This window comes from Rhagoletis pomonella, unplaced genomic scaffold (genome assembly GCF_013731165.1).
Source record: "Rhagoletis pomonella isolate Grant_MI unplaced genomic scaffold, Rhpom_1.0 Rhpom_scaffold_00008, whole genome shotgun sequence".
NCBI classification, from domain to species: Eukaryota; Metazoa; Arthropoda; class Insecta; order Diptera; family Tephritidae; genus Rhagoletis; species Rhagoletis pomonella.
In genome coordinates, this window is record NW_023458562.1 from 37737538 (window position 1) to 37757205 (window position 19668).

General features: G+C 32.8%; 1 protein-coding gene and 1 non-coding gene across 7 annotated transcripts in view; one reads left to right on the forward strand and one right to left on the reverse strand.

The window, feature by feature from the left end:
• Positions 1-3587: 3587 nt before the first annotated feature.
• Positions 3588-3660, reverse strand: Trnar-acg. The gene has a single exon. It is a non-coding gene; the product is annotated as a tRNA-Arg (tRNA).
• Positions 3661-10124: 6464 nt separating this feature from the next.
• LOC118744820 (pyruvate carboxylase, mitochondrial) overlaps positions 10125-19668 on the forward strand; it is a 38967-nt gene continuing 29423 nt past the window's right edge. For 2 of the 6 annotated variants that reach the window (XM_036478175.1, XM_036478182.1), the window contains exons 1-2: positions 10125-10220; positions 10786-10954. The gene's annotated coding sequence lies outside the window, so the exon portion shown is untranslated. Of the gene's footprint in view, positions 10221-10369; positions 10394-10629; positions 10682-10785; positions 10955-19668 lie in introns of those variants that run through there. The other 4 variants (XM_036478176.1, XM_036478177.1, XM_036478178.1 and 1 more) reach the window with 4 other exon arrangements.

Below are 19668 nucleotides of genomic sequence, written 5' to 3' on the forward strand. Positions count from 1 at the left end.
AGCGGCCGTAATTTTAGTCCGATTTCAATAATTTTCAACATTTTGCTTTTATGTGGCAAACACAATAACCATACCGAGTTTGGTACAAATTGGTATAACGGTTACTGAAATTCAATCCAATCTTGCTCGGAACTCATGTCAACAGTTACGCTGGCATTTCATCAAGCAAGCAGCATACGTTTAAAAGCACAACAAGTTGGTCAATCGTCAAACGTCTACACATGTATAACCTGGTGTTAGGGAGCTAGCTGAAAAACTCCCGACCATTTAAAGGAGCCATCGCTCCTACAACCCAAAAAAAAAAAACGGTTACTGAGATACATATATGTGATCATAAGTGGGCGGTGCCACGCCAATTTTCCAAAATTTTATCATAAACGTATTTCCTGGTAAAGAATTGTTGCAAGCATAAATTTTGAATAAATTAGCTTTAATATTTACTGATTTATAGAAGATTTTGTATTTCTCTAAATTACCGTTATATGGGATGTGGGCGTGGGTATTGTCCGATTTTTTTAATTTTCGGCCATTTAGTATGCTGTACCAAGTTTGGAAGAAATTGGTGCAGCGGTTACCAAGATATACACATGTAACCATAAGTGGGCGTGGCTACGCCCATTTTCTAAAAATGTATAATCTTATTGTTCGTCTGAAAATGATTGTAAATATCAATTTTGAGTGAATTATCTTTAGTAGTTACTAAAATATCGCAGTTTTCGTATTTCTGGAAATTACCGTTACATGGGAAGTGGGCGTGGTTACAGTCCGATTTCGCCCATTTTCAATACCAACCTACCTTGGATAAATGGAAACCTACATACCAAATTTCGTTGCGATATCTTAATTTTTGATCGAGTTATCGTGTACACGGACGGACGGACAAACAGACATGGCTTAATCGACTTCTCTATTCATTCTGAGCATTTATGTATACATCTGTCTATATCTATCTCGATTCGTTTTGGCTGTTACAAGCAACCGTCTGAGCGAATTTTTATTTTTAGACAGTTTTACTAGTTTTAGTCCGAGGAACATGGGATTGCACCTTTTGTTCTAAAATTAAAAGTATATTTTTATACCCGTGCGCACTTGCTCATAAGGGTATATTAATTTTGTTCACATAACGGTTGTTTTTAACAGCCAAAACGAATCGAGATAGATATAGACAAATGTATACATAAATGCTCAGAATGTATGTATGTATGTAGGTTTCCATTAATCCAAGGTAGGTTGGTATTGAAAATGGGCGAAATCGGACTGTAACCACGCCCACGTCCAATATAACGGTAATTTCCAACGAAAACTGCGATATTTTAGTAACTACTGAAGATAATTCACACAAAATTTATATTTACAATAATTTTCAGACGAAAAATAAGAATATTATAAATTTTTGGAAAGTGGGCGTAGCCCACTTATGGTTACATGTGTATACCTTGGTAACCGCTGCACCAATTTCTTCCAAACTTGGCACAGTTATTGGCCTTCGTACAGCATACTAAATGGCCGAAAATTTAAAAAATCGGACAATAACCACGCCCACATCCCATATAACGGTAATTTAGAGAAATACAAAATCTTCGATAAATCAGTAAATATTAAAGCTAATTTATTCAAAATTGATGCTTGCAACAATTCTTTACCAAGAAATACGTGTATGGTAAAATTTTGGAAAATGGGCGCTGCACCGCCCACTTATGATCACATACAGTATCGGTCATATCTATAGCACGCAATTTGAAAGTGATATTGTGTGCCACTTTTGTTTATTTATTTATTTTTAAGAATTTTCAATTAAAATTTTATTCATTCTCGGACAAACCCCATATATACCCAAGTTCAACAATTTGTAGAAAACTACAAAAATTGTAACAAATTTTCACCTAAATTTCAAACTTTTTTCTCGGAAGTGATAGAATTTTTTTGAGGACACAGTTTTTTAGCCCCTGCAATTTTGGTATTATAATGTGCAAATTTCAAGTGGCTACGAATTACCGTTAATTTTTTAGAATTTTTTTTGTCGCATTGGCTTCCGTATAATGAATAAACTCAATTTATTTGTATATGGAAGAAAACCCCAACATCCTTGGCGAAAAAAATTCTAAAAAATCAGCGGTAACTTTTAGCCACTTGGAACTTGCACATTATCAGACTATAATTGATTGGGCTATAAAACTGTGTTTTCAGAAAAATTCAAACACTTCAGAGAAAAAAGTTTGAAATTTAGGTGAAAATTTGTTGCACTTTTTTGTAGTTTTCTATAAGTTTTTAAACTTGGGTTTATATGGGTTTTGTTAGATAAAGAACTGTATTTTAATTGAAAATTCTTAAAAATAAATAAATAAACATAAGTGGCACACAACATCACTTTGAAATGGCGTGCTATAGATATGACCGATACTGTATATGTATCTCTTTGTACCAAACTCGGTATTTTTATTGTGCTTGCCACATAAAAGCAAAACGTTTAAAATTAATGAAATCAGACAAAAATTACGGTCGCTTTTCATATATCGGTAAATTTGAGTTATGCTTGAAACTTCAATAATTCGAAATTTAAGGACGCTAATTTACTCAAAATTGATACACCCCGGCTTACCATCTAGCGGTAGGTTTCGGATAGGTGAAAAAACATATATTTAATACTTGCGCCGGATATTTAATGTTCGGCTCCGCCCGAACTTAGACTTTCTCACTTGTTTTAGTTCATTTTGTTTTTATATAAATCATTTATATTCAGGGTTGTCACTGAATCCATCGTAGTCCGATTTTTCGTGAAATATACAAAAATACTCTCTGTGCCATAATTTTAGTGTTTTTTCTATTGCTACGCTTAGAAAACTTATTGGTAAAAAGCAAACAGAATAACGTCAAGACGTCTGCGCCAGCAGATCTTCCAAATAGGCTTTCGAAAGACAGAAAATAGCTTTCTGGATAGTTGCCGGAAAAAGTTGGAAATAGGAGATATAAACAGTGGGGTAATTTCATATAATAGAGGAAAACGACATAAATTTTAATATGCCCTATTAGCTTGATTTCAGTAGTAACCTCTTTTTGAATGACTACATTACATTAATCTGTTGAAAAATATTAAAAAAATAAAGTGAAGCTGTAATTTTTATCTATGGAACTTCATACATAATCACTTTACACCAGTCACACGAACCTGTCCTACCAGTCACAATTTTAAATACTTTTTAATATTTCTATGAGGCCTATAGCAGCCTAATTTTTACTGAAACCAAAAGTGTATAGTTCATATTTTACAACACAAAAACCGCTTTCCTGAAAATTAAGTGTTTTGGCTAAAATTCACCTTTGAGTGCATGTATGTATGTAGTTTAAAAAATAAATTAAAATATACCAACAGGTTAAAACAAATTTTTACAAAATAAAAAAGTGTATAAATGTAAAAAAGAGTATAAGAATAAACAAAAAAAAATAAAAACTTAATAAATTAAATGAAAGTAGGGATTAAAGTGTAAATCACAATTAACACTGAAAACCTATTTGTCCGTATAAAATAGTAGTAAAAGAATATGTTTTATAAAAAACTTAAAACAAATTACAAAAAAAATGTTGTTTTGCGATCCTGCCAGGAGTCGAACCTGGAATCTTCTGATCCGTAGTCAGACGCGTTATCCATTGCGCCACAGGACCGGTTGCCGCTTGCGCGTCAAATGCTGTAAATCAACAGCGGCATAAAATCAAGTTGAATGTAGTGCGTAAGAAGAGCCACAATTGAAAGCTTTGGCGCTCAAAGAAACGCGAGCGAAAGAGAGAGAGTAAACCAAGTTGAAACATTTGGCGAGGTTTCTTGATGTTTTATCAACCATTTTGACTCCAATTGCTTACAAAGGTTTACTAAAAATAACTTAATTGTTATATTAGATACACAACATATGTATGTATATACATATGTACATGTACTATATAAGTTTGAATACGCGTACGTATAACTAAAGAAAATAAACAAAAGAACATATCAGCCGTAAACATTTTTACCCCACAATTGAGGGCCAATTGACTACTAATGTGCATATGTATTGCTGCAGCGCGTGTATATATTGATTGAGGCCATAGTAAAAATATATGTAAACAAAAGAAGTCCATTAATAGAAAATGTGCGACCGGCTAACAGCAAATAAAATGAAAGTCAACCGATAACAGATTAAAAATATGTAATATATATCTAAGGGGTATTCTCGGAGTCTTGCAAAGCCCTTGCACGTTGCACGGATTGCACTTTAAAAACCGGTTTTCCTATGGGACAGCTTTGCAAACCGTGCAATTCATGCACAGTGCAAGCAGAGAACATTAGGGGTATTCTCTGAGTCTTGCAAAGCCCTTGCATGGTGCACAGATTGCACGGATTGCACGGTAAAAACCGGTTTTCGTATGGGACAGCTTTGCAAACCGTGCAATCCGTGCACCGTGCAAGGGCTTTGCAAGACTCAGAGAATACCCCTATTGCTTATATGTTCTCTGGTGCAAGGGCTTTGCAAGACTGCGAGAATACCCCTATATAGTATAAGGACAACTGGTGAGAAGCAACAATCTATGTATGTATGTATATAGGTAAAATATAAAATGATAATTCCAACACATAGTAGCTATGTACATACCTACTGAGTTTATTTAACTGACTGCGGCGAGTACTTTGTGTCTATTTTTGTATTTTGGTACCTTAGAACAAATTTTTTTCGACGTCCGTGACACACCTTCAACTTTCGCCAACGCGCAACCTGGAAGGAAATATGTAAAGTAGTTTATAGAATCACCGCTATCTTGTTTAACTTTTTTTCAATTCAGTGGAACATTTTAATCTATTGATTACCACCAGAACTGGTATTTTTGATACAGTCTTGAAAGTAGGCAGTTAGAGGCTTAAATGTTCCGCAAAATATAAAGCAGAAAGTTTTACTGGCGCTCACCGAAAAAAAAATGTCTGTGTGTAAAATAATTGCGATGTGCAAAATCCTCTTTGTTTTTGACTACCACGTATGAAATCGAATATCTACAACCGTTAGTTTGAAAATATTATGACCACCCTTTTTTCAAAATGGCGGCGATTACGTAAGCCCCTGAATACGCTAGTAAAGTTTTACATTCCCTGTGGCTAGCCTTTTGAAAAAAAAAAATACGTACCAATTTTCGATCCTAAATTTACAACTAAACCTTTCCGACCAAAAATCGTTTTTTTTTTGTTCTTTTGGAGTTACGCTTTTTTGATAATTTTTTTACAAGATAATGGACTACTCTCGTGGTGGTATTTTTGTAGCAGAATCAAAATTGTTGAGAGCTTTGTTTCCAAGATTTTTGAAATTTTTAATTTTTGACATTCTGTAATCTGCCCCTATTCGCACAGCAGATAGACCACGGCATAAGAAACCATTTTTGTGCAACTTATAATAAAAAATTGTTAATTTGTATACTTTTAAAATCGTATATGCATAACAAGCATGTTCTTTATATAGTGAATCGGATAGAAAAAGGTGCGCCATCGTAAAATGCATTATTTTCCTATAATGAATACACATGGAACATTTCTAAAATAGCAAATCACAAAATTAATTAACTCTGTCTGATTGCTTGAATCATTATCTGTCTCTTGTCCAATGGCTAAAAAATGCTGATAATAAAATGACTCGGTAAGTAAGAAAAACGGGAAAAACAATGATGTGTATAAAGCTTTTTTAAATATTTCTGAAAAGCAAAAAATGTAAATATTTTAATGCAACAAACTAAATGCTAAAAATGTATTATTATTTATTTTATTTGAAATCACAAAACTCATCACTCAGAAGACTTTACTTAATCAATCAAACAAATACAGGCAATAAATTTAAATAAAGGTTTAACGCAAGCAAATTGTGTGCTTTTGAAATCTACTTTTTAGTGACAAATTGATTGAGACAACAAAATTAATGGAAAGTTACCCATACGCACTGATTGCCACCCACAATCGTTCACTTGTGTGAAGTGTTGCTGCACAAAAGCAGCCAAAGTGGCGGCGGTATACCGCGGTAGTAAGGTTTAAAGCAACCGACCGACTGCCCACGCTGCTGATATGTACATACATATGTGCAGGCGATAGGGTTGATATTAAATCGCTGTAAAAGCGTTGTTGCGATTTGAAGCAAGAGTGTCAATTGTTGCTTATGAAGCGGCCGCCGAAAACATCGGATATCTTATTAAATATAGCTTTAAAGCGATTGTAAAATATTAGGCTGTCCGGTATCGTTTCACATCATCTAATTTCTATTCCGTAAATATCTACATAATATGTACATACATAAATTATATGTACATAAATATGTAACATATTTTTAGTGCCTGGTTTTTTTCCTTTATGCAAAAAATTTCCTTGCTCGACATTCCGTTTACGACTATTTATTTTGCGATTAAAATGCTATAAATCAATAGCTAATAAGGAAAATACATAATATAATAACATCTGTAAATTAAATATTTCACATGTCGTATGATTTTTTATTGTTTTCCTCTCCGTCTCAGCAAAAATACATTACTTACGTATGTACATAGCAGAGATTTAACAGTTAACATTTACTCATATAACACTGCGCTGTTATCATCCCTAAATAAGTGTGTATGTATATACATAGGTTCATTCATACATATATATTGCTTATATTTGCATTTTTTTGTCACACGCGTCAGAGCCGGCTTCAATTTACAGACAAATATACAAATTGTCGACACAATTTTACTAGAAGTATTTAGTCACTTCGTTGCGCGAGGTCTTTAGGAGTATACACAACAAGTCGAAGAGCATAAAAACAAAAATAAATTTACTCAAAAAACTAAAGTATATACATATGTACATTAGACTGATTCAAAAAAATCTACTAATTTTTTTTAAACCCCCTGTTCAATACCTCCGGAGGAATGTTAAAAGATGCCTGTTAATAGCGCAACCCTTAATATTAATGATGATTTCGTTTCTCCCAAAAAATGTCGCCTTTTGATTGCCCTTTATCTTTTCGGGTTCGATTTTATATTAAAGGCAAAGGGTGAGAAAATTTTCACACTCTTGTAAGGCAAGACAGGCAACTTTGTTGCCTGTTGAAGCTTTGCCAAGGGAGATGGTTGCCCTGAAAATCAGATGGTTGCTTAAAACGATAATATCTATGAAGAAATGGGTGAACTGAACAAGGACAAGAAGGCAAAAACATGCCTTTTTAAAGGGTTGAGTGTAACATCAAACGCATTTTGCTCCGTGCCAGGGCAACATTTTTGGTAGAAACGAAATCACCATGTCGTTTTCCATTTATATAAATTACTTAGAAAAAACTGTTTTCAACTTTGGAATCTGTTTTCTAGTCTTTGAATTATCGAACTGAAAAGTGCTATGCATATTTTTGTAGGAGATTAGACGCTCCATGATGCATATATTAAGAGGTAGTTTCACTTCTTCTTCTTATTCGCCATTGCTCCCATTTCACGTAAACTGTGCTTGTGACATTTTCTTTTTAATTGAAGCTACCACATTCTTTGAAGAAATTAAAAAGTGGTTTTTTACTAAAAAAAAAAATATTTCAAAATTATTTGAAAAAATATATTTTGAGCTTTTATAGGGAGCTTTTAGCAAGGCGTATTCATATAAGGTGGTATTCCTAGAACAGCTGTTTTAATTCGCCTCGGTACACAGATGTTAAAACTTCTTCGCCTTGACTTTTAGTGATTTATTTCTAAAATTAAATATAAAACGGAAGGCAAGTAAAATACTCATATTACATTCCGTAACGCATATAGAAAATCTATTTGTTAATACAATTATTTTCATTGGCTTCATATTTCGGGATGACCACGTGCATGGTAACTTCATAATGGTGTTGCTTGTTTGTTCCAACCACTTTTCGGTAGAAAATTTTCAGCCTCGGGACGGATGTACCCAATCTAAGCGAAACGCGATACCAGCAGCAGTAGAGCGTCTGTCTATAAACTATAACAAGGAATTAGAAAATTTGTTTACCTCCTTCTTCATGACTACATCATACGTTATCACCAGGGAACGGTTTTTATGGAAATTGCCTATTTTACCTTCCTTTTATTAGCTCGGGATGTAACTATGTAATATTTATGCGCCTAAAAGATGCAGCGATTTCTATTCTCAAGTTACATACCCGATGACAGTACGAATGGCAATTATAATAGGGAGGTTTTAGTTTTTTTAATTATATTTCTGCTAATGAGATAGAGTATATTCGATTAAGAATGTCCACGGTTTAGCTTTCCCTGATTCCATATATCGACTGCTGAATGGAAGATCGACCTATCTCGGCAGCCGAAAACACCCTATCGCAAAAAGCTTTTCAAAAATATCCTATTTCAGAATTTGGTTGAAGAACGCCCTATTTCAGAATTCGTTTCAAAAACGAAAGTTTAATAAATCTTGCAAATAAATTTTACTTAAAAAAAAATTATTTAAAATCATTTCTACTGTATTGAGCTATTTATGTTCGAAAGATTGTGTTATAATTTTTTCACAAAAAATGATTTTAATAATCGTACCTAAAATAGCAGAAAAAACTGTAATAAAGACATAAATTTAACTTTAAGTTTGAATAACCGTTAAACCAGTAGGTTTATCAAAAATGATATGAGAAGTTTTTTTGTAGAGCGTCTAATTTCCTACAAAAGTATGTATCGCACTTTTCAGTTGATAATTCGAAGACAATTCCAAAGCTGAAAACAATTTCGTTCTAAGAAATTTTTATTAAAATACAAATCCGCGGCCTTTTAAGCTTAATATTAAGGGTTGCGCTTTTAACAGGCATCTTTTGGCATCTCCCCGGAGGTATTGAAGAGTGGATTAAAAAAAATTGGCGATTATTTTGAATCAGACTAATGTACACAAATATTTATAATTTAATCTGTTGTTCAGAACATCGCAGCACTACATGAAGAGAATGTTAATGTTACTTAACATTTGCGCCTTCTCATTAGATTAACATTCTCTGGCATAACATCACTGTTCAGTAGCATTCCTGTTACTGTTGCTTCTGATGCTTCAAACTACGCTGGTGTACGCATTGACTTTGACTTTGGTGTTAGCAGCGGGGCGAAGACCAGTGTTGCCATTTTAGCCATTTTCTGGCTAGAACGATTGAAACGTGCATTTGTTTCTTGCGCAAGAAGTCAACACGGATTGCGCGCGATCCAGCCACGAGAGTCGGGCACGCACACTGGCAAATACAAATTCATTCCGACCAAACTATATCGAAATGCACGCATTTTTTTCATAGATGAATGCAGAAATGTTTATTACGTAAGTTGTTGTTGAAAATTTTCCTCCACGAGGCGCAGAAATTGCTTAAATGTTCAATTTCTCATAAAAAAAAAAATATTGAAAAGCAAAAAATATAAAATTTGTAACGCATATAATCTCATTGTATAGTTTAATGTTTTTTAAATCTGCACCCAATTCGGACACTTTCAAAGAAAAATAAAAATTACCAAAACACTGTAAAAATTTTCAATTGTTGATTACAAAAAAAAAAACTATTTGGAATTTTGCAATACAATTTAGACAGCGTACTTTTCGACTATAAAACTTGGCGCTGCCTGAATATCATTGAAAAATATTAATCTTGGTAAATTCGGGGCCCACTTCAGGGTGCATTACCCTGTGTAAGTAAATTCAGATTTTTCTCCGACTGCTATCTTGCCATCTTGTTTTTGACAGTTTTGAATTTTCGCTGTTTTACAATAGCAATCGTTAACTCAGTTTTTAATTTTCAAAATATGTGTTTATTATATTAATTTTTAAAATTTTAGTAACACCTTCTAATGCGGCAGCTGCTGACCTATTCACCATTAGAGATGTCGTATGTATCCAACTCGTATGCGTTTTTTCCCGCAGGGTTGTATGTTATAGTTTTATGTATTGCTTAAGTTTTTGCTGCAAACTTTTATAATTATCTGTTATTTTTCGCAAGCTTTCGCTCCATGCTAAATTTTTTTATTCTCAATGAATGTCGGCACATTTTCATTTCAGCGCAATCATTAAAATTCCTTTGACTTTGCTGTGGCTGCTTCAGTTAGGAGCACTGCTATTCATATCACCATTGCCTCTGCTAGGCAATGCCGCCACTGTAGGCATTTCATATGCAGCTTTTCAAAGTCACTTTGCCAGTCAGATGTGTAACTTTGGTGTGAACGGATGTGGTTAGAGTTGTTCCTTGTGGTGGTCTGTGGTAAAATTTAATTAAACGCTCGTGCAAAAAAAATCAAATATATACATAGAACATATGTATGTACATACATATGTATATAGAAAAAGTGTGAAGTGTGCAAGTTTTATTAGCTTTGCTTCATACTGCTATTTTATCATAACTATGTACATACATACTTTGGGTTTATTCCGCAGGTGAATATGTATTAACAAGGCGAACCCTCATCATTTGTATGCACAAAAAGTTATTTGAAAAAGTTGGCAAAAAATCTATTGCGAATTTTATACGGAACACGCCTTGAATTTACATAATTTTTAATACTAAATAGTTTGCACGGTCGCTCTCGGAAGGAGTAGACACGTGTCGTTGGGTTTTCTTCTTTTTTTAATTTCTTTATTTGATTATGTATTGCTTTCTGATTTTCAAAAAGATACAATAAATAAGGCTGTAAAAAGAACAACAACGACACCAAAGTTACTACGGTACAGTGAAGTCAAAATTGTGCAAGCTTTATATATAATATATGTATAATACATACATATATAAATATATAAAAAATCGTGATCTGTATGTGTGTCATATTCAGATTTGTGTAAGAGCATAAATACGAAATTAAGTGAAGGATAAATAGCAAAACGTTTTGTGTTAAAAGCGCACATAAATATACATACACAACGCAGGATACAGAACGGGCCTAAAAACTTGAAAAGGAAATACATATACCTACACATTTGTGCCGAAAGACAGCAGAAAAGGTGAGTGTTAAATCAAAACAGCTGAGCTTACTTCTCGTGAGGGTTAACAGCAATTTAATTGAGATTTAACATACCCACTTTGTACATATCTGCTACATATTTATGTTGGCAACATGTGTGCTTTGTGTCTAATGCAAAGGACATAACATATGGCATGTTAGGTAAAGAAAAAATAAAATGGACTGAAATAAAAAATGAAATGAAAAAATAAATAAACGTGTTAGTAAAAAAAAAAAATAAAATCAAAATTAAAATTAAAGCACAATAAAATAATTATTTACAAAATTAAAAAGAAATGTATTTTATAATAACATAAAGACAAAATAAAATAAAATTTAAAACAAGTTATTTACACAACAAAGTAAATCTAAAAAAGTAATTTTTAAGCAAACACCACAACCGACTTCAATTCTCATACAAAAATTAAGACGTACTGTAAACTTCTTTATCATAATAATTATGATCCAATGATCGGATTTAAACCAAATTAGTATAGGACCAACTGTGAGATAGAAATATAATTACCGAAATCAGTTGACGTGCTCCAAAGTTATGCGGTAACATACATTAAAAAAAATAAAAAATTAAAAAAATATTCCGACGAATTGATAACCTTCTGCATTTTTTGAAGCCGGTTAAAAATATAATAAAATTAAAACAAAAATATAGTCCCAGTCAGCTCGATGAAACTTGCACTTTATTATACAAAAATCTTCTAAATATTTCTATTAACAAGTTCGAAATTCTGAGGGAAATTTGTTAAAATTTTTTATAAAGTTTGATTTATATGGTTTTCGTTAAAGCATGAATAAAATTTTCCACAAAATAATAACAAAAAATTGTAACTTGAAAAACATAGTGGAGATAAATTTAAAAAATAAGAAGTGAAGCCACAATAATAAAAAAAACCTTTTGCTTTCATCGATTTTAATTAAAAAATGAATTAATTACAACCGGAATTTATATGGAAATTTTAGCTGGCACATATTTTTGCTGAATAACAGATTTAAAAGGGCAACAAAGAGGGGAAACCCCGCGAGTATGTTAGCTTAACTAAATGTTTTACAACAAATTCAGTGCTTGTTCATTATTTTTCTACTTTTTATGCATTCTTCTGTGCCAACGCAGACGCTTTTTTTTTGGTATTAGTGCTGTTTTCTCAATTGCATAATAATTTAATAGTTCCTTGTTTTTCCCCCCTTTATGCACTTTTGATTTGCGGTCATTCATGTGTTCGTTAAACGTCACTTATATGTTGTACAATAAGATGCTTATACAATTTTTTATTTTTGTTGTTTTTTTTTGCTTTGGCGTCGAGTGCTATTATTCTTACATGCAATACTTACAAGTTATTTTTATTTTAAATACATATGTACATACGTAAGTATGCACGGCAAGCATATGTAACCTTTGCCGCAAAGGCGTGAGGAAACGTGATTTTCCACAAGGAAACCCCCAGTGGTGCATTTAAAGTGTTTTGCTTTATGTATTTTGTTTGTAGATAGGATTGAAATCAACTTTCATTTAGAAGTTTTATTTAATTAGTTGAATATTTTGTTTATGATTAAATAAATCATAAGATAGAAATTGTAGTTTTAGTAAAAAAATATAAATAAATAAAATAAAACACATAAAATAAAATAAAAAATAAATTAAAAGACATAACAATAAAAAAATAAATAAAAAATCGTAAAAAATTAAAATGAAAATATACAAAAAATATATGAAATAAAGTTACGTTAACTTAAATCATGTGAAAATAATGTAATTTTGTTTGCAGGCAGGGGAATGGACCACACTTCGCATTACTTCAGTTTGACGTTTCATATTTGTCATTAATTAAGTTTGTCATCTTTTATAAGCCAGCATAGCTCCAAAGATTTGAACCGAAATTTGAGCATTGTGCTACTCCCGATATGGTTTTCTTGTGTTTATGGGCTTTAGTAGTCTCTACTAGTCAGCTTGTAAATATAGGAGATCTTGAAGCGTTTCTCTAGTGCCTCTTATGTACACATGTTGGCCCACTTTTCGCTGTTGAAGGCGAACAAAGTACATACTACACGCCTCTATCTACTCAACTATTGAAAAGTTACCGATTGGATGGGCATATGCGACGAAAAACGTTTTACGGATACGCTTTCTTGTTCTCCTTTTCTCCTTTTTTTGTATTGTATTAAAGATAGAATTCTGCAATGTTAAAAACATATTAAATTTTTATGCCTACAAAATGCACACATGTGTACATACATATGTCGGTGATACTGCAAAACGTTCTATAAGTGACTTATTACCTTTGGTGCTTAATTGATCGGTTATTTGTATCCGATAGCTTCGGGCAATCGTTCATCTTCATCAGCCAAAGGTAGACAGTTTTGTCATTCGTTTATTAGGGTGTAACGATTTGCCGATGCATTCCGGTGCAAGTAAGAGACCATCTAAGTGTCAAGGGTACTAATAGACATAGACCGTTTTTCAGTATCACCGGCGATATGTATGTATGTACTTATATCAATGTATGATTATAACTAAGCAGTTGTGTACCGCCTGTGTTTATTTTATTTATGACGTCGTTTGGTGAATTTATTATATGAAATTTGTTAAAAATAGAACAAAATTATAATGAGAACAAAGCGACGAGTGTAAATTTGAATAGGTAGAAATAAATAAATTATATATTATCTGCCATTTAAGTAAATTTTATGTTAAGCTCTTACTTGCAGTGGTAAAAATATACTGATGTTTTGTTTAAAAAGTAAAAGTAGAAGTAGAAGTTCAGTATCTCTATTGACGCACTAAGTGATAAACATGTGAAATTTGCACAGTTGACACCTATTTGACGCAAATCTTTTTAAATATACTATAAGTATTTTTGCGAAAAATTTAAGAATTTTCAACGTGCCAAAAATATAGTATCGTTATGTTTGTTCTAACAAATCGGAGTGAGTATAAGAACATTCCTTAAATAGAATTTATTTGAATTATGCACGTACTCCCACCAGGATACATATTAGTCTAAAATTAAATTGTGTTAAAAAACACTATATGTATGTACATATATACATATGTATATAAAAAATAATAAAATTAAATATGACAAATTAAAATTAAAATTAATTAATTGATTATTTAATTGAAGTTTGAAGTATCTAATTCTTTCTTTACTGTTTTTATTGTCATTTTATTTATTGTAGTTTAACTCAACGTGTAATAAGACGCAATTTTTTTATCAGCACTGAACCATTTTATATCGCCTATCGCTAGTCTACATGATTACTGTCAAATAAAATTGTTTGTGTACGACGGAATGGAATTTCTACAAAATTATAATAACTATCGTTCATTGTTCTATAGAAATGTTTTATTTTAAATATTATAAATATTTTGATAAGTACATATTAAGTGACGCCAATATAAGTTCACGCGAGCTTTTTTTTCAATCTTCTCTATACTTTTTACGCGCGCCTACTGTTCACGTGAATCATACGTGCTATCGAAGTTATGTAAATAAAATCGACGGCTTGCGAACAACAATAAAATCTTAAGCATACATATATGTACATTAGGGTGCATCACTCTCCATAAAAAAATCTGTACTTTTTTCCATCGGAATTATAAAATTTATTATAAGGCAGTTCACTCTTTGATGCGAAAATGCGAACGCTACTTTTTCGATTGTTTTGTTGCTTTGCTGTGCGTTTGTGCGAAACGACGCCATAACAGTGCCGTATGTTTGTTGCAAAAAAACTGCCGATTTTCGCACATTCGCTCAAACGCACACAGTTTCGCATCAAAGAGTGAACTCTAGTTATATTTTAAGACTTCCGCTAAAATATGAAGATTTACGTAAGCCAGATCGATTTGAAGATACATGCCCAAATCTTGTATTTTTTATAAATAAAATTAATTTTTTTTAATATTTTTTTCTAAAAAATCTCTTTTAAGGAAGCGGCCGAGAAAAAAGTTGCCATTGCATATTTCATTTGTGTGTCCAAGGAATTTTGACATCTGATATTTTGCAGACCGTTGTCTCACTCTTATTTACCTCACAAAATATGGAACGGGCATACATATATTTCTGTTGCAAACCTGGGTGCTTTTTTCACAAAAAAAAAACTTTAGAAAGCGTAGGAAATTTCTTACGAACTGCGAACAGCCTTAAGAAAATTTGACACATAATAATCTTCACGCCATTTCCTGAGCGTTTTTTATATGGAGTCTTTGCTTTTCTTGCGAGCTGGATACTAAACTTAAAAGGCCCGGAAAGTACTGTTTAACAATTTTATCAACATAATGAAAATAGTGAGATTTTTGGAGATATTTTCAAATCGGCCCAGCTTATGTAAATCTTAACATTTTCTGCGAAAATCTTTTTGCGAACGTTTTAAAATATAATAAGTTTTGAATTTCCGTTGGAAAACACTGTTTTTTTTCTGGTGAGGCACCCTAATATACACACTGTACACATATGTATGTACATAAATATTTTTCGCATACATTTGTGAAGTGATCATATATGTATGTGTACACGTGCTTGCATTTATAAATATCATATGCCCGTGCTTCAGCTATCACCACAAAACTTAGCGGCTGGCGAATGAATTTTTCGCATCCTTTTTTCGATTTTCACACAATTTCACATCCAAATTGTATACTTACAATTTATTTTTCCCATTTTGTGCAAAATCAATTACCCTTCACATTCATCTAATTGTTGACCTCTAAAGCCACCGGCCATTTGTTTGTATGCAAAAATCAAACTGGTATACCATGAAAATGCGTGTCCGCTGTCAAAATGACGTCGAATGACGTTTTCTTTTCTACTTAAAATGTTGCCTTTTCATTGCCTTCTTCTTTGTATGAGAAGACAAAATTTGTCGGTAGAAAGGAAATCACCATTAGTATATTATGCGAAAGTATGTAAATACATACATATGTACATACACATTCACATAAGTTCCCAATATGCACAAAGCAAAAATTTTTCAAACTTTTTTCCAATATTTGAGAAATTCTTCATTCTCAAGTGGAGATCCAACATTTTTCTACAAAATTTTTCCCAAGGTTTGACTAAAAGTCGAATAAAGTTTGAATTCAAATTGATATCCAAACTTTTCTCAAGTGGAGAACTCAGATTATTTTCCATACAAAAAATGTGCCGTTTTGTTGGAGAATGGGTTGGTTCTCCAATTGAGGTACACTTGAAAATCAACATTGGACGTTGGAATTTTGATTGGATCTCCACTTGGTCTCCAACCCAAATGTTTATTGGGTTTGTATCATGATATCTAAAATGTGTAGTGCTTGACCGCCAGATGACTTCGATTTCTAACAGCTTTCTGTTAGCACGTTTTTATTTGTTCTGCGTGAAATCTATATACATATATACTAAACTTTGGATGTAAATACTTACATACATCTGTATGTAGTACATATCGACACCTTCTAACCATACCATGCTAAGTCATTAGTGTTTTAGGCAGACTTATGGCTTGGAGGCGTCGATATGTAGTATATAAATAACTACATATATGTATACGCGTAGATTAATTTATTTCTATTTACTGGCGCTTGGAAGACCTTCAATAACAATGTGTATGCATGTGTAACAAGATTTTGATTCGGAACGGATTTTATTAAAGTTGCCTTTTTCCTGCTAAGAGATAGAATATTTAGTTTCAATTAAAAATTACCACGATTTAGCTTTCCCTGCTTCCAAATATACACATTTGATGGAGCCTTTTTTTGCCTTTTCCTGATAGTTGCCTTCTTTGCCTTTAATTAATGGCTGTTTCGTTTGTACCAAAAATTTTCGCCTTTTGATTGCCTCCTTCTCTTTTCGTGCTCGGTTCTAAAATAAAGGCAAATATGTATTTGAAGGACAGATACATTTAAAACCTATGTACATGAGAAAACGGTACTTAAAATGTCACACACTTGTAAGACAAAAAAGGGATATTTTCTGCCCTTGCCTGAAAATCAGATCGTTGCTCAAAATGACAATATTATAAAATGCGTGAGCGGTGTTAGAAAATACAAAGCCTTTTTTTCAGCCAAAGAAATTTTGGAAGTACCAAAAACCCTCATAGCATGTTTTCATAAAAAAAATTAAGCGCTCCTTTATGACACTATAGCAAACTGCTAAGAAAAAATATTTTCGCAATTTGGTAAACACTAAATTGATTTTAGACTCATTGGTTTCTTCGGAAAATTTTCTTAGAATTGCACATAGAATACTTCTGTGCCTTACGAGTCTAGTCGAAAATATCTCCCATACAAATTGACCCGCCCTAATGTACGTATGGGATCATCCCCATTTTGTTTGTCTTGTGAATAAAAAAACAATGTTAAAAATCAACGCATTTTTCTAGCGTCTTAGATAACAAATTTTTGGTTGATTTTTTTCTCAGTGTATGAGCAATAGCTATTTTAGAGAAAGTCAAGCAACATTCTAAAGATTTAATAGCGGCTTGACTGTCAAAGAAAATGTAGACTTTTTGTAGGTTAAGCTTAACTCTGATCAGCCACAGCGTGGCATACTTAATTACAATCAACTTAGCTTTAAAACACAGTGTGGTGATATCGAAAGCACAATTTTACATCCTTAATCTTGAACCCGAATTTTCGTAATTCGTGATTCGTAGCTGCGTTGCAAAAAACGACAAATCGACATGCTGCAATCCTTGCGGAACCAAGGTGGAAAGCAATCAAAAAAACTCATCAAGTGCTTATTTATACTAAAATTGTTTAATTTTACATATTTTGTAGGAAACGATGGATTCCACATATTTCATTTGCAATTTTAGCAGCGGAATAAGAGTGCGCTATGGAAATGTATTCACAAATATATGCGGAGCTGTCGGGCATAGTAACCATGGACGCATCTACATATGTCAGCTTCTGGTTGAATTGTTGAACCACTAGCCATAACTGCTCCTATGCCTGAAGAACCGATTCTCAATTCAGTTAATGCAATAACAGCTTCTTCCAAGCCATTGAAAAATGCTCTTCGTTAGGTCCACCACCTGTTGCGCTTGCTTCTTCCTTCGACCGCGGTTAAGGATTATAACCCTTACAAAGTAGAATTCTCCTTTCTGTGTTGCCGGAGAAGAGGGGCTTCCGCAATTCCGAAAAGGTATACAATATTTCTTGTGCATATAACTCCGAGAGAACCAACATTGAAATTTACAAAAAAAGTTAATAGTGCAAACCGAATTTATTAATAACTAGTACTCGCAAATTTGAAACCCTTGTTTTAGTTTAAATTTAATCCTTTGACTACACGTCTATGTTAAAGTTTTTAGATTCGGGTTATGGGTTTGGACACAACAACCGAAAAACATTGTGCAAATAACTAAACCGGACCCAAGTTTCTCGATAAGGGTCAACAAACATTCTTTTTTGTTCGTTTATATAAAGCAGTGGATAAAAGTATATGTTTATGCGAAAGGGAAGTTTATCTGTTTAAAAGAACACCACTAATATTTTATGCAAACACACATCGATTTACATATTTTATCTCGCTTCCGACACTGAATTGTTGTCGTACAAAATTACGTAAAAAATGCTGTCGATTTCTTACTCGTTCGTTTTATGCATGCCATTGTTACGAATTTCGAAAATCGGAAATACGATTCGGAAGCAACATACCATTTCTACGATTTGTAGCAAAATCTGAATACGAAAGCGTTGCAAAAAAAGGTGTTAGTAAAAAAGAAAGCATCTGTATTGCAAAACCATTTTCCAAACCAAAGGTCGGCGTCGTGTATTCTTTTAACTTATATTTAGCAGGGCAGAAGTCCGGTATTTTTTAGTGACGAAGTTTTATGTCCCTCAATTCCCCCAGAGCGTTTCATCTGATTGCATTTTGGTACATGTTTGTAGTTACCATGAAGGTTCATAACGAAGAGTTTGAGCGCCTTGGTTTGGTAGGAGGGTAGAGCTTTGTATCTTTTTATGTTATTACCTAATCGTGGATTTCTCTCTAAAAAGGCCCACGAGAAATTATGTTAACTGACGTGAGCATTTTGACAATTTTGGAATCGGCTCTTTTATACATCATTTAATTTGTTTGCTTTTGCCCCCCTTTTGGTCTAAAAAATACCGTTTTCGAAAATTTATATGACAATCAAATATTTACTTTATACTATTGTGGGTACAAGCTTAAAAAATAAAAATAAAAAAATAATTAAGATAATACATATAGGTATATACACACATATATACTATATATAGTCATTATCGTTCTAAGGCAATAAGCCTTAAGAAAATTGCCTTACTAAAATAATGCTTCGAAACCTCTCAAAGGCGCCACGGTTAATGTCACTCACTATTCATTGACTACGTTCTTATTTACTTTTTTTACCGGCTTTTGAAAGTCAACCACCAGATACAAAGGTAAAAAACATACAAACGTATTTATGTATGTATACAAATATCTCGTATTGATCGCCTGCTTAAAATGCTGTTTGTGTCGTAGACATCGCCGTTCGGTTGATGTTGGAAAATTTGTATTATGCACAAGTTCATGTTAAGTAAATTGAGACTGCCCTTTTGTATGAGAAAGTGTATTGCGGAGGTGCCGCCAGAGGATGCAAAACAGCACGAGATGTTTAAATAGAATTCAAAGTGAATAATAAACAGGCGTTAGAGTAGCTTAAACGTTTTGAATTTACATATGTACATTAGACTGCATCACTCCCAATACAAAAAAAAAA